This window comes from Sciurus carolinensis, unplaced genomic scaffold, assembly GCF_902686445.1.
Source record: "Sciurus carolinensis unplaced genomic scaffold, mSciCar1.2, whole genome shotgun sequence".
In the NCBI taxonomy this organism is placed as follows: domain Eukaryota; kingdom Metazoa; phylum Chordata; class Mammalia; order Rodentia; family Sciuridae; genus Sciurus; species Sciurus carolinensis.
The window spans coordinates 250,630-263,835 of record NW_025920116.1 but is presented as its reverse complement, the minus strand read 5'-3'; the positions used below and the strand labels follow the sequence as shown (position 1 = coordinate 263,835).

The following is a 13,206-nucleotide window of genomic DNA, read 5'->3' as shown; positions in this document are numbered from 1 at the left end:
TGCAGATGACCCAGGGTCCGAGGAACCACAGGCCAGTGGGGACAATGTGTGCATGTGGGGACCATGTCCTGTGTTGAGGTGGCGCTCATGGTCCCTCTGCTGCCCTCAGCTGCCTGGTTACTCTGAGCTCAGCCCCTGCAGCCTCCGCAGGGCCCCAGATGCCACGTGAGACCTGCATCTCTGGAGAGGAAACAGAGGACTCAGGGTCCCTTGTTCAGGGTCAACAGAGGCAGCACATACTCGGGGCCACTTTGGTGACTGGTGTGGCGGGGACACCTCAGGCTTCGCCTGGGGCAACTGCTCAGGGAGCGCTGACCGCTGGAGCCTGGCCAGCCCAACTGCTCAATGGCCGCAGCTCCTGCCAGCCATCCCCGTTCCCTGATCTCAGCCCTCTCCTCCTGCCTGAGGATCGCTTGGAACAGGCCTCTTGGCACAATAAGTAGCAGGTGCTGCTCCTCATGCCAGCGCTAAGCAGAGGGCACTAAGGCCTTGCAAGACTCGGGAGGGTCCTGGGTCAGGGTCCACCAGGCCTGCGGGGTTGCTGACCCTGGCTGTTCTCACTGTGATGTGGTGAGGGGCTCACAGTGTCCAGGTTGGACACACATACCTGGTCTGACCCTCCAGACCCAAGTGCTGTGTCCAAGGATGGCCCCACTCTGGGGTGACAGGAGGGCACCTTGCTGCTGGCCCCTCCCCACCACGTCCCCCTGATGACCAACAGGAGGCCGCCCAGGGCTGGCTGTTCCTGGGACACCACTGCACCCCGGCCTCGGGCGACCCTGAGAGGAAACTGACCAACGCCCACAGGGGAGCTGAGCTCCTCCAGCAGGGAATGCAGCACGAGGATGCCACCTGCTGCAGGCTGGTTTTGTGGTCTGTGTGCTAACAGCTAGTGCTGGCCGTGCCCTTCACAAGAGGCGCTTCCCAGGACAGGGATCTGCACTGCTCCCAGTGCCCCTGCAGGGAGCCGCCCCTCCCTGTCCAGCACCTGGGGACTGGGGGAGGGCACCGACCTCTTGGCATTCTCTGCCCAGAACCCTGGAGGTGTGCACACCTGGGGACCAAGGACGGCGGCCTAGGGACTGGGCACTGTGGCAGCGAGCAGGGCATGGCCGAGTCATGTGAAGTACTCACCATGTGCTGGGGTGGGTCAGTGTGCCACATACTGTGCCCAGGCAGGGTGGGTGCTGCCACCCAGGAGCCCACCTCTGCTGCCTCCCTTGCTGCCATGAGTCTGCTGCCCACAGGGGGCTGTCCCTCGGGTTCAGATTGGAGGCACAGAAAGGCTGCCAACCCAGGAAAGAGGAGCAGGCGTCCAAACATGGCCACACATCCACGGCACAGGCACCTGGCACGAGGGCAGGCAGGCCCCCAGGGGTGTCCTGGGCCCATGGGGGTTGTGCTGTGACCTAGGGCTGTACCCTGGGCTCCAAGGAGCTGACCCTCCCTGGACCCTTTGAGATGCCAGGGGCAGTTTCAAGAAGCACCTGCCCACTGAAGGACTCCTCGAGGATGTAGGGCGAGGCCACCTGCTGCCAGAAACGGGAAATGCAGCTCACAGTCAGAGCTGGGGCAGGGGGCGCCCACAGGGAAGCCCTGTAGTCCCCTGCCTGCTGGAGCTTTGGGCCTGAGAGTGCAGTGACCGAGGACACAGCAGGATGCCTGCAAACTTGCTGTGCCCCAGCTCCAAACAGAGGCCTCACATCAAATAGCTTCAGGGCTGGATCTGGCTCAGCAGTGCGAGGCCCTGGGCTCCGTCCCCAGCACCCCAAAATCCAAGCAACCCAGCAAGCACGTTCCAGCTGGAGGAGCCCGGCGGAAGGTCGGCACACACGCACACACGGAGGGTCACCTGGGCTGCCTCACGTGTATAACCAGCACAAGCCAGACCCACCAGGGCACAAAGGTGATAGGGGAGCCCTGCCCCCATGGGCTGCTCCCAGACCTTCCCTCTCCTCTCTGAGAGCTTTACTGCACAGCGTTTCCCACACTGCCTGCCCAGGTCCACTTGGACCACAGATTTCTCTCTCTGGTGTGTAGAGGTCTGGGAAACCTGGCACCATCCCGTCCTGCAGAGACAACACCCAGAGGTGTTCCTCCAAGACTGCTGTATGAATTAGCAGATCAGGGAAGAGGAGGAAACCCCAGGGGTGGCACCATGCTGTTATGAGGAGGCCAGGAGCCTCTCCTGCAGAGTCTCTAAGGAGAGGCTGAGTGGGGAGGGGTAACAGCTTACCTTGGCATCCTGCTTCGTGAGTAAGTCCATGAAGCCAAAGCCCCTGTGTGTGCCTGTCCTGGCCATCTTCTTTGGCAACCACACCATCTTCAGCTCCCTGAAGGTGCTGGAAACAAAAGGCAAATGGGGGTCTGAGCACCGAGGCCCGCGGAGGAGGCAGGGGTGGCAGGAGGTCCTCCGCCAGCGCCTCTGGGTCTGGAGACAGGTGCTCCAGTCTCGTGTGACACAGTGGGTCAGGCCCACAGGCAGCGCACTCTGGGGGTGTGCCCTCTTCTCCCTGGCTCTGGGCAGCAAGTGGGCCAGGCAGGAAACGGTCAGCTGGGGGTGGTGATGGGAATTTTTGGTTCCACTCCAAGATGCTGCAGGCTCTGGTGCATCTGTCCTCCCCTTCCCGACAGGGAAACCATTTTCTGGGGGATCCCAGACTTCTGCATGTGTGGCCAGGCCAGGGAGGCCCCAGGTTCTGGGCCTGGGGTCCAGTCTGCCTCCATGTCCAGCTGGGAACCCCATCCTGAGCAGGCAGGATGTGGGAGGTACCCGCAAGTCTTGGGCTGGATTGACACAAGCTCCGTCCCCTGTACCCTGCTTCCCTCCCCAAGCCTTCCTCTGCTGTCTGAGCCAAAGCCAGCACAGCTCTGGAGGACACCACGCTCCTCGACAGGGATCACACAGGCAAACATGGCTGGACACTGTCGCCGACTCCCCATGAGCCGAAGCTCTGAGAGCAGCCAGGCCGAAAGGACCAGGCTTCCTCCGGCCTCCCTGGCCTTGTCATCTCGCTGCCCACCTCAGTCCCTTCCTAATGTCCATTTATCAAATGAATATGCACAAATTGCTGCTGATAAATATTTAATGGGCCCGGCATCTGAAAAGAGGTGTTACTTGATTTGAAAATCTACACACATGTGCAGCCTCCAGGGAGCCCACCTGCCTCCGACGGTCTCGGATGCTTCAGGGCCAAAGACCGACTGGGAAAAAAACACAGTGAAGGCCATAAGCTCTGGAGAAATGACATAAGCTAAATCTGAGGCGTTGCCAGCATGACCAGGCATCTGCCAGTCCAATTTCAACAGATATATGAAAAATGTTCAACATCTCTAGTAATAAGAGAAATGCAAATCAAAACTACCCTAAGATTCCATCTCACCCCAATTAGAATGGCGATTATCAAGAATACAAGCAACATTGGTGTTGGAGAGGATGTGGGGAAAAAGGTACACTCATACATTGCTGTTGGGGCTGCAAATTAGTGCAGCCACTCTGGAAAGCAGTATGGAGATTCCTCAGAAAACTTGGAATGGAACCACCATTTGACCCAGCTATCCCACTCTTTGGCCTATACCCAAAGGACTTAAAATCAGTATACTACAGAGATACAGCCACATCAATGTTCATAGCTGCTCAATTCACCATAGCCAGATTGTGGAACCAATCTAGATGTCCTTCAATTGATGAATGGATAAAGAAACTGTGGCACATATATATATACAATGAGATATTACTCCGCCATAAAGAATGATAAAATTATGGCATTTGCAGGCAAATGGATGAAATTGGAGAATATCATGCTAAGTGAGATAAGCCAATCTCAAAAAACTAAAGGACAAATGATCTTGCTGATAAGCGGATGATGACATATAATGGGGCATGGGTGGGGTTAGCATTAGGGTTAGGGTTAGGTTTAGGGTTAGGGTTAAGGAGGGGGGCAAGACTGGAGGAATGAAGGACTGTATAGAGGGAAAAGAGGGGTGGGAGGGGTGGGGGAAGAAAAAAATAACAGAATGAATCAAACAACATTACTCTATGTAAATTTATGATTACACAAATGGTATGCCTTGACTCCATGTACAAACAGAGAAACAACATGTATCCCATTTGTTTACAATAAAAAAAGGTCAAAAAAAAACAACCTCTGAACACATCAGAGGCACACGTGACCATGCAGAAGGCCCCAGCATGTGTCCTGAGCCCAGTGCGTGTCCAGCATATGGTGGTCACACATTCCCAGGACCCTCAAGAGGCATGGCATCATTCCCATTTTCTAGGTGGAGAAGACTAAGGCAGAAAGAAGCCACGGTCACTCGGGGAGCTGCTATGGCCTCAGGGGTGTAGACTTGCTTGAGGACACCGGCCGCAAGGAGCGGAGCCAGTCCAGAAGTGAGCATCTGGCCCCAGGCCCATGCTCCTGCTCCGAGTCCACAGAGACTGCCCGCCTGTCCTTATCGGCCAAAGTCCCAAGTGTGCCAGGCACCAGGAGCATGTCAAGGGAGGGTCAGTCACTAGGCTGGTCCCCAGGGACCTGGTCCTGGTGGAAAGTTGCCAGGTAGGCCAGAGCCCTGCTCCGTCGCAGACACACAAGAGACCTGGGTCCCACAGACCAGGTCTAGGGTGGAGGGCTCTTGACCTTTGCTGGCCACCCATGTCCTTGTCCTCAGTCTGCAACACTGACTCTGGGTGGATGGAAAGCTCCCTGGTAACGGGCATGGCAGGCAAGCCACAGTGGCCTTGTGTCCTGTCCTTGTCCCCCTTTCCTTAGATTCCCATGTGGCTGAGGTCCTGTCTGGGGCAGGCTGGGGAGATGGGCCATGGGGACACCTAGTCAAACCCACCCCTCCATCCCAGCAGGGGCTTCTGTTGTCCACGCTCCCATCATGGCTCCAGGGCTGCTTCTGCAGGGGTCTTCAACACCTGGTGTCACACCCGCGCTCTCAGCTCTGGTGGCCCTGGCACCCTTGGATAACCTCCGAACTTCTCACTCGGGATGAGGTGGTGCCCGAGCAGACCCCTGCCCTTTTGCTTCGCCGTCTCACATTCTCTCCTCACTGGCGAGGACCCTGGGGTTCCTCCTTGAGGCTCTGTAGGGGAGGGGGTGTGTGCCTACCTCGGGGCTCTGCACCTGCTCTGCCTACCATGGCGCCTTGCCACTCAGTCCTCAGCTGGTGCTGCCTCCCTGGAAGACCTCCCGGGCCATCCCACTGCCCTGCCTCTGCCCCGCCAGCCACTTGGTCGTGTACAATCGCTGCCTGAGTGGTGCCTTTCACCATCCTGTTTTCCCTTCCGTTAGGAGAGGCCCCTCGAAGATGGTGGGGGCTCCTATGCTGCTGCAGCCACAGACCCTGGGGCTGCCTGGCTCTCAGAAGACCTTGCACCTTCACTTCATCATCGGTGAGGCCTGGAGTTCTCCCAAAGCATCAGGTCCCTGTCCACTGCACATCATCTCATCTAGCCACGTGCTGTGGTGTGGCAGGGTCACATTTGGGGGCAGTTGATCCAGATGTTGTGCTGAGGAGGACACTCTACTATGTATGTGACCCAAAAGTTGCTAGGAGCATCACCAGGACCTTGCAGGTCCTTCCAGAGACCCGTATGTATTTATTTCCTCCATTGCAGTGAAGAAATCACAGCAGCAATAAAGGGGCCACTCAGGCTTCACCAAGGACCCAGCATCTGGACGGCGATTCTGAGAACTGTGCCTGTCTGGTGGCAGAGAGGATGTGGCCCATGCGGCAGCCCTGGCCGGGTGTGCACAGACTGTGGCAGGGCTGTGGGGCCACTGACAGCCCCTTTGAGGTGGCCCCTCCCCTGGTCCTGCCACCTCTCCCTGGGAATAGCGCCTGAGGCTTAACTCCCCCATCACCCACTGTTCCTGCCAGCCAGGGCCATGGGCAAGGTCAACTGATTGCAGAGGACAGCATTCAGCTTCCCTCAGCAACCCTTTCTGGATTCTGCCAGGCAAGTGTGACCCTCTCATTCTCTATATGAGGAATCCCAGGGGTGAGCAGTTGAATAGCATTTCTGAATCAGAGCTGGGCCATGTTCCAGACAGACTGAGAGGCTCTGGCAGAGGGGACCTGGCATTGGAAGGCAGAGCCTCCTGGCCTGGTCTGTCCAGAGTCAGCTAGTGACCCTGAGGCAAGGCAGTTCCCAATCAAGAGAAAGAGGGCTGGGTGCAGTGGCACACGCCCATAATCCCAGCAAATCACAGGATGTGAGGCAGGCAAGTCGAAAGTTCAAGACTAGCCTCAGCAACTGAGTGAGGCCCTAAGCAACTTGGAGAGAGAGACCCAACCTTAAAATAAAATGGGCTGGTGATGTAACTCAGCTCCCTGGTAGAGAGACACTGGTTCACTCCCCAGTCTGAGGACGAGAGAGCACGCAGTGTGTGGAAGGACGTGGGCTGTGCAGGAGCAGTGGGAGGCTTGCCCTGTCCAAGGTGGAGGCCCAAAGGCTGCAGGGAAGATGGAAGTGAGCCAAGAGAAACAGGGCAGGGGTGTGTGGGGTACAAGCCAGTGGCATGAGGAGGCTTAGGAGCCAGTCCAAGATGCTCCCCACCCCAGCCCAGCACTTCTGCATCGGCAGCTCTGGGGTTGCAGCAAGGCCCCAGCTAAGTGCCAGCTTCCAGGACAAGGTCACTGCTTCACCAGGATGGGCAGGGGACACACGGGGCCAGCCCAACAGTCATTTTCCTTGAGAAGCAGCCTGCAGCCCAGCTTCCTTGACAAGAGATTGCAGAATGCCACCAAGAGTCACACATTTTAAACACAGTGTCACCCAACACAAGGGTTCTGCGTGCCACCTTCATGCCTGAGCTCCATTCTGATTTGGTATTAAGAGACCCAAAGGGTTGGTCCATTTCCAGCAGGAGGACTTCCCTCACCTCCCTGTGCCTGCTACTCCCTTGGGGCGGGTAGTGGGCCTTTCTGACCTCGGCTCTGGGTGTCTGCATGTGCCAGCGCCCACAGGGATTTGTCCTCACATACTGTGGCTTCTCAGGGGCTCTAAGCTCCATGAGAACAGAAGGGCCCTGCCACTGAGACTTTCTGCATGATGTTCACCCAGGTGCAGATACCTTCCTGGCTGGGCCTGCACTGGATGACCCCTCCCAGCAGGGACTGTGATGCAGCATGGTCTGGGGACTGTGGATCCTGCATGTGCCTGGAAAATACCCCAGGGCAAGCTCTGTACTCCAAAGAACAGTGGAAGGGTCCTGCAGGGACCTGCAGTGGGCACTGAGAGCCAGTGGCCTCCATGTCCCCCCCCTGGGTTCTGAGCATTTCCACTGTGCAGACGCTTTTTTAAAGGTCACATGTACATGCTGCTGTTTCACTGGCCATGTAATCTTTACTATTTAAAAATTAGAAGATTAAAGGATGAGAGGAAAACACAACAGAAATGGCATCCTAATACTCCTCCTGCCCCACGACTCCACCCAGGCCCTTTTTGGAGCTGCCTTCTGGCTATCTAGGGCTCCTGTTGACCAGGCGTCATGCTGGGCGTATCCAAGCATGTTCTCCTGCTGTCCCTAACCATCAGGTGGTGGGGCTGTGGGCCCGTTTTGTGCACAGAAAAGCCGAGGTGTAGGCTGCCTAATGGATCCGCCGAAAGGTGCAGGTAGTGAGCCCCAACTCACAGCCAGACCTGGTGCTCTCCAAGGCCTGTGCTGGGGGTAGAGTCCAGCACCAGTGGAGGATCCAAGAGGTGTCAAAGGCCGAGCACTGTCCACCGAAGTGAAGTGCAGCCCTTGGCTGAAGAACGTCACATAAAGTGGGTTTTAAAAAGATAACACGTTTAAATCAGTGCCCTTCAACCCTCCCTGCAGGACACTAATGAACTTCCCTGGGACCCACTGGCCTGGGTGCTGTCCACTCAGCATGCATCCCTGCTGCAGACCCATCAGGAACCTTGGCCGCGAGCAGCATGGAGGTTCACCTGGGGATCAAGCAGACACAGTGTTCCTCAAACTCCTCTGGCCGCAGCCCCCTCGCCCAAACAAGAAAACCCATCAGCACCTCTCAGGGCACTGATGGGGAGACAGGGGAGGGAGGAGGAAGTAAGGTGGCCACAGTGGCAGGCAGGCAGAGCACGCGGAGGTGACAGGCCTCAATCTCTAACCTGCCAGGCGCTGCACAGTGGGCACCTTTGGCAGGGAACCTGGTTCTGACAGGGAGGCGAGTCACTGAAGTCCTGAATCCCCATAGTCTGCAGGTGGCTGCACTTGCTGCCACGTCCCTGAGACCCATTTTCAATCACCTGCGAAGTGGGAATCGTCACCTCACTGTGCATGGCCTCTGGTCCCTGGCACCTGTCAGAAGCCACGTTAGTGGGCACTTGTTACAAATACCCTTGACCCCAGGAAGATGCCCTGGTACTGAGCAAGCAACACCTCCCAGGTCCTTCTGGTGAGAGCTGAGAAGGAGCAGCCTGGGCACAGGAGACCCCTCCCAGTGGGTCCTGGGATCCCCAGCAAAGAGCAAGATAGATGGGGGACTCAGGCTAAAGGGACCAGCCTGACGAGGCGATTTCTAGGCTGTGTCAGAGGAACAGTTCTCTGTCTCACATGCTTGTCTGACTAGTTTGCAAGACAATTAGAAGAAACTGTCCCCAGAAGGAACACCCTGGCCTGACCCGGGACTGAGCCAGGCCTGGGAACAGCTCCCACTCCCTTCCTTTCCATGAGGCAGATGGAGAAACCCTCTGGCCGGGGGTGCACAAGCCAGTGGGTCCCACCTCTGTGGAGCAAGTTGAAGAGACCCACAGAGATGCCCTGCCCACTGCTGCACATAGGGCTGATCCCATTACAAGAAAATAAAGTGGATAATTCAGGCTCATGTAATCATCACGAGAGCGTGGCCAGGCAGAGGTGGACACTGAGACCCTCCTGAGCCAGACTCCTGAGCCAGGACTGAGGTGGAGGTGTGTCCACTGCTGGGGCCAACCAGAGACTGGGTGCAGCAACCTGCTGTTGTGGGGGAGCTCACCCCATTTCCTCTGTCACTCCTTTGGGGTCGTTGTCCATTGCCAATGTTTGGGAGGAGGAAGGACAAAAATCAAAAGAAAGGTGGAGAAAAAACCAACTCAGGAATTCATCTGCAGCATGCCTTGCCATTTGCTCTCCTCTCCACCGTGCCTGGCCTCGCCAGGACAATTCCATGAATCACAAATATCCTGAGGTCACCAGCCATGGCGATGATTAGCTCTCCCATGCCCCGTCTTGCTCTGCCCATCTCCTGTCTCTGCTGTTCCTAGAAGGACCATGGAGGCTGAGCCTCTGGCCCCCAGGACTGTTCCACATCATCCCAAATCCAGAAACCTCCGACACCAATTACACTATGCCTGGGGTTGCCAATATGTAGCGAGGTTCCCAGGAATGTGGAGCCACATGTGGGGTGACAGAGGAAATGGGGTGAGCTCGCCCACAACAGCAGGTGGCTGCACCCAGTCTCTGGTTGGCCCCAGCAGTGGACACCCCTCCACCTCAGGCCTGGCTCAGGAGGCTGGCTCAGGAGTGTCGCTCCGTCTTGAGGGGCTGGCGAGCTCTGCTGGGTTCCCATTCCTGCCCCTCACAATATGCACAAAGAAAGGGCTCCATCCATCTCACATCTTTGGGGCCCATTTCAATGCTCAGAACCTGAACGAGGACCTCACCTCACTGTGGACGCCAAGCCACTCCACGTTGCCTTGCACTTTCTCCTGAACGAGGTGTGGCCGTCCTAACGTCAACTAAGGGTGTGAATCTTCCAAGGACCTCCATCTTCCCGACGGCAGGTGGAGGAGTCCAGAGGATGGACAGGGGAAGGGACAGAGGTGCCATCTCAAAGGCCGAGAGTGCTCGGGTGTTGCAGGTTTTCTTTTCCTGGCACTGGGGTTTGTACCCAGGGGAGCTCCCCCACTGATCCGCACCCGTATCACTTTTGAGTTTTATTTAGAGACAGGGTCTCACTCAGTTGCTTAGGACCTCACTAAATTGCTGAGGCTGGCTTTGAACTTGCAATCCTCCTGCCTCAGCCTCCCGAGTCACTGGGGTCACAGGTGTGTACTGCAGGGACCTCAAGGGACACACATGGGCAGGCAGAGTCCTGGCAACTGGAGAGCAGAAAATTTCTCATGGGAGCACCAAGAAGCAGTCCTGTCAGTGACACCACGTTCGCTTCCTGATCAGGAGGAAGGCACCCTGGGGAGCCTGGGGAGCCCTGGCAGGAGCAGGTGTCTATGGAGACGCAGCCCTCTCTGCAGCAGCACCAAGTGATGCACCACAGCACTGACCGAGACAAGTCTGCAGGCGTCTTGAGAGCACCCAGGACAGGGACCCTCCAGGGGCTGCCGTGTGGCTCTGGGAACAACTAGTGGGTTCAGGAACCAGTTTCACTGCCACCTCCTGCATTCTAGTCAGCACAGGTGTGGTCGCCGCCTCCCCTGGGCCAGAGGAGCCCGTGAGGAAGGGAAGGGCACCCACACGGGGCCTGCAGGGAAGCCCGGAGCTGCCCGCCCAGGTGAAGGCCTGCTTACTCCTTCTTCACAAGCCTGGGCAGCAGGACATGAGTTTTCAGATTGAAGAAGTCAAGTGCCCAGGAAAGGGATGATTGTAGATCCACATCAGTACACTGCACTGTGGAGTCCAGAACATGATAGAAAAGAAGCAAGGTCACATACAGAGGACCAGAGGACCAGAGCTTTCTCCACAGCAACCCAGGAAACTGGAGGACTTCACATCCTGGATGCAAGTGTTTCCTGTTGGACTTCTGTATCTATCCGAAATAGCAAACAAAAATGAGGTAAAATCAGGATTATTTTCAGACATACCAGATTCTTCAAAAAATTTACCTCAAATGTATACCATATCAGAAAACTACTGCAGGGAGCCCTCCAAAAAAGGAAGGGGTGCATCAGGAAATAGGGAAAATGTGGCCCAGGAAATGAGAGAAAGGCAAAGAAATCATCAGACCACGATGATGGGTGAGGCCAGGAGGCTCTCCAACCCCCAAAAGGTTCTGGAGAGATGCCTGGAGTTGACCTGTAAAGAGCATCAGAAAAGTAGAGAAGGGTCGGGCTGTAATTAATTTTAAGTACAAAGAAAATGAAGGGATATGAGGACAGCTGTGAACTCTGGGAGCCCTGGGCAGCAAAGGGAAAGCAGTCGTGGCATGGTGCACAGAGCCTGTGCACAACACCCACGTAGTCCAGCTGGTAGAAGGAGTTTCAGAGAGTCAGCACTGCCATGTCAGGAGGACACGCAGACCAAGAGCAAGCTGGTTCATGTCTTCATGAAGGCATTCAGCAAGTCGGGGCTAAGGTAAGTATCCAAGAAGGAGCAATCTAGATACTTTTATTTAGACACATGGAGATAAATAGCTAAGAATAAGAAGTTGAAAATGATCGTGTCTGAGGAGGGTAAATGGAAGCAAGGGAGGCAGGGAGCCCTGTGCTTGGCACAAGTGCTGGAGGAGAGTGAATTCACACTTGAACTATATGCACACTAAATATTTTATAAGAATTGGAAGTATAGAATTAATTGGAGTTTACCAAGAAAGTGAGAGAGGGATGCCACTCAAGACAGCAAGAAGGAGCAATGTGGTGTGGACAGGGGTTTTTATGGGAGTGTGAGTGTGTGTGTGTGGAGGTGAGAAGAGGCAGTGAGGGACGGGACTGTGGGGCTGGACAGAGCAGAGGCCCTCCAGACGATCTTGGATTCTATTCTCAGGAATCTGGACCTTATCCACTAAGACTGGGAAAGTGACTGCACATGGAACCACAGTGCCATCTTAGTTACCAGGGCTGTCCTGCTGGTAGTATGGTGCAGGAAATGAAGACAAGAGGCAAGGTAGATGGGAAGCTGAGGGGTTTAGTTCTGGGCAGAGAAGACAGTTGGAATAGATATCGGGAGGAGTATACACTGAACTTGATGCCCATCTTGATTGAGAATCTGGCTGGGTATGAAAATCACAACTGGAAATTGGGTAGAGAAAAAGCAAGAGAAAAGTGGGCCTAACCCAGTCAGATTATCAGCTATACGAGGGCAGGGCTGCACCCCTCCTGTTCCAACTGCATCTCCTGCAGCTGCACCGGGGCCTTTCAGAGAGGAGGAGCCAGGGAAAACAGAAGGACTTTGTCTCCTTCCTGTTCTCCACTCTCCAGGTGCCAGAGGGAGACATCCTGGTGCCCTTGGGAGCGAGCTCATGAGGATGGTAGAGCATGAGATGGAAAGGACTTGGGTGTTGCCCATCAGGCCCGCCACAGTGCACCAGCTGCCCCTGGAAGAGCACCCACAACCCAACCCAAGGAGGCTTCCCAGGAGAAGCCATCCTTCCAATCAGAGCACTTTGTTCATGGGGTTTATGGACAAGGCTACAGCCTCAGTCCATTTCCTTCTCTGTCTACATGTCCCCAGAGGCAGCCAGCATGGTGGATCACCCACAGCACATCAGCTCCCACCCAGCTCCAAGCACCTGAGTCCCTCTTCTTCAAGCAGGACATTCTTGTGCTGATGAGACAGCCCACACATCTGTCTCTGGCCACACCCGCCCCCTGCACGCTCACAAGTCAGGGTCAGGTCCTGATCTCCTCTGCCCTTAAGGCCCAGGCTCGTTTCACGGCCTGTCTGTCCTCAGCTTACCCACTGAGCTCCTCTCAATCTTTAGGGTGGGTCAGGCACAGCCTTGGCTCAAAATGCAAATACACTTCTGGAAAAGGCCAACCTAAGAGAGGCCTTTCTATGCCAATGAGTGTGTTCAGATGTGTCTTCAAACACACACAGACTTATTTACATTTTAATATCACAGTGCTAACTGAGCAGAACAAATCAACTGCTCTGTTAGGGCCTGAACTCCCGAGGCCTCCTCTTCCTTGGTCTCCCAGGCCTGGTGGGGAAGGATTTCCCAGCTTCTGCTGAGCACCAGTGAGCCTCCACACCCTTCGCCAGCTGATAGTCTAACCAATGATTCATGCGCTTGAGAGGCCTGAATGCTTCTGAGTGCAGAGGTGACTCCAAGGGCGATTGCACCAGACACTCTCCACACCAGGGCTGTGCATCCCTTGCCCTCAGTTCTGCATGGTGAAGGCAGCCTGTTGTGCTGTTTGCCCTGAGCTCCGTAATCTCTGTCTTCTGCAAGAGGACTACAAGGATGGAGTCCTGGGATGTTGGTGGCCTCTCCTCAGTCACCTGGTGCCTGAGACATGTGCTACTGAGCTCCACA

The 13,206-nt window shown here is 55.7% G+C and overlaps 1 pseudogene; it reads right to left on the bottom strand.

Moving 5' to 3' along the window:
* The window catches only part of LOC124973567 (probable RNA-binding protein 19), a 65,828-nt pseudogene that overhangs the window by 17,936 nt on the left and 34,686 nt on the right, over positions 1 to 13,206 (bottom strand).